Genomic DNA, 2,462 nt, shown 5'->3' with positions numbered 1-2,462 from the left:
TTAGTAGAAGATTTTGATTACTGTAACAAGGGCTCCTGTAACTGTAACCATAGCCTCATCTTTCTCCAACAGAACACTTGGTGGGTTCCAGTTGTTGACCTTGTGGTTAGCAGCTCAGTGGTTATACCACTATGCCATCAGGATCCCTTATAGTAAAGTATACCAATTAAAAGATTGGTTTAATTTTAACAAATCTTTAACAGATCATAATATTAACCCCCTTAAAATATCTAATTCCAAGTTTTTGTTTAATATATTGACAGAGTTGTATTATCATTATCACTACCTAAATTCAGAAGATGTGTGTCACTAGCGAAAGAAACCCTGTACCCCCTAGAAATCTACCCACAATTCTAACCCTGTTGTTAAATGTCATAGAGTTGGTTCTGATGGCTAGTGATCCTATGTACAACAGGGAAAAAAAACACTACTGGTCCCATGCAATTCTCCCAGCCATTGCTATGTTTGAACCATTGTTACAGCCACTTTGATAGTCTATCTCACTGATGATATTCTTCAATTTGCAAATGATTTTCTACTTTACTAAGCATGACACCCTTTGCCAGGGGTGAGTCCTTCTAATCTACATGTCCAAAGTACATATAGTCTTGTTTTTATTCCATCTACAGAGCCTTCTGACTTTGCAAGTACTTTTAAGACAGATTGCTCAATTCTCTGTCAGCCTATGGTATATCCAAAATACTTCACTAATTCTGTAAGAAACATACAACAAATTTTAATTTTAGCCTTCATGAGTCATTGTCCAAACTTCACATGCATAAGGGGTGGTTGAAAATACCATGGGCAGGGTGAAGTGCACCTTCGTCCTCAAGGTGACAGCTTTGTGTTTTCAAGATTTCAACAGCCCACTCCCCAACAAATTTGCCAAATGCAATATGTCATTTCATTTCTTAACTGCTGGATCCATAAGTATTGATTGCAAACTCATGTAAAATGAAAACCTTGACAACTTCAATCTTTTCTCCATTTATCATAGTACTAGTTATTGGTTCAATTTTGAGGATTGTTATTTTCTTTATAATCTATACTGCTATAATCTATACTGAAGACAATCATCTTTGATCCTAAACAGTGTTTTAAGTCTGCTTCATATTTTCCTTTGTTAGTGAATCTTCCAATCCTGTTACTATATTCCTTTTTGCATATGTAATGGCTATCTCCCAGTTCTGGGATTTAAAAAAAGTATTTCCAATTTTTAAAATATCTTCTGTTATCAGTAAAAATTTATCTACATCTTTTAAGTGTCTCTCAGCATCCTCAGGGAAATTCAGATGCCTGTCACCAGACCCATATTTGAGGAACATTCTCCAATTTTCCCCTTCTTTAAATTCTCTGCATTCTGCAATAATGCACCTAATTGGCAGGTTTTTTTAACCTTTCACTTCTATATTTTGCATATGTTTGCCACACCTGTTTCATTAATAACTTGGCCAAATTCCACATGGATACCAACCAAATGAGAAGTTTGAAGTGTGATGAAATGAGGAACTTTTGTATGGGTCCTGTATTTGCCATGCTCAATAGACCTTCCTGATCATGTTTATAATAGAAATTTTCATCTTTCAAAATTTTCACCATAGATACTTTTCCCCTTATTCTCATTTCAGAAGTCTCCACCCTGAATTATGAATTTCTTAATAATTTTATGGAAAGGGCATCCTTTGAAATGGAGAGGTTTTCCAATTGTAGAGCCAATGCCTTTTTCTCCTGTACATAATGCACAAAAATGTTCTGTAATTTTAGGGACAATATCTGCAAACAACTCTAAGACAATTCTATCAACTTGCTCCCCTCCAGTGTCCACATAAAAGAAGATTTGGGGGTTGCTGGGCTTGAAGGGCCTAGTTTTGGGGGGAAGGATGCACCATCTTGACATCCACATGCATTTAGAAGGGGACTTAAAGCCACCTCGCATTAATATTATAAATGACATTATTTTCCTGATTTTCTTTTCATAGTTCTTTTTTAATTAGTATAAAGGAATCCAGCTAATTTTTGTATATTGATCTTGTACTCTGCCACCTTTCTGAATCTTTTTTATGAGTCTTTGCTGTTTTCAATGTAGAGGATTATATCACCTCCTAATAGAGATTTTTCCCTATGTCCTTGCCCATCCAGTTGCTACCCCTCCTCCCCCTTTTCCTCTCTTATACCTCTGATAAAGCCTTTCAATACCTTGTGGAATAGAACTAGTAATACAAGACATTCTTGCCTAGCTTCTGTTCACAAAGAAAGTCTTTCAGTTTATCTCCATTGAAAGTAATGTGGACCATTTGATGTGTATATATGGTCTTTGATCATTAGTATTCAGTGTGTCAAAACTGTACTTGAGGTGCACTCCAAATTTAGGTGATATGCTCAAGGTCATATTTGGACTCCCATGGACTTATTATTTTCTTCATCTTCAACCTGAACTTCTATAAGAGCAATTGATAGTCTTG

General features: G+C 35.7%; 1 pseudogene; it reads right to left on the bottom strand.

Moving 5' to 3' along the window:
- Nucleotides 1–1,097: 1,097 nt before the first annotated feature.
- LOC101644169 lies at nucleotides 1,098–1,889 on the bottom strand (annotated as a pseudogene).
- Between the last annotated feature and the right edge of the window lie 573 nt (nucleotides 1,890–2,462).

Source organism: Echinops telfairi, unplaced genomic scaffold (genome assembly GCF_000313985.2).
Source record: "Echinops telfairi isolate 266 unplaced genomic scaffold, ASM31398v2 ScPeMD7_44;HRSCAF=162, whole genome shotgun sequence".
Classification (NCBI taxonomy): domain Eukaryota; kingdom Metazoa; phylum Chordata; class Mammalia; order Afrosoricida; family Tenrecidae; genus Echinops; species Echinops telfairi.
The sequence above is the reverse complement of the archived record's forward strand: the minus strand, read 5'-3'. Positions and strand labels throughout refer to the sequence as shown.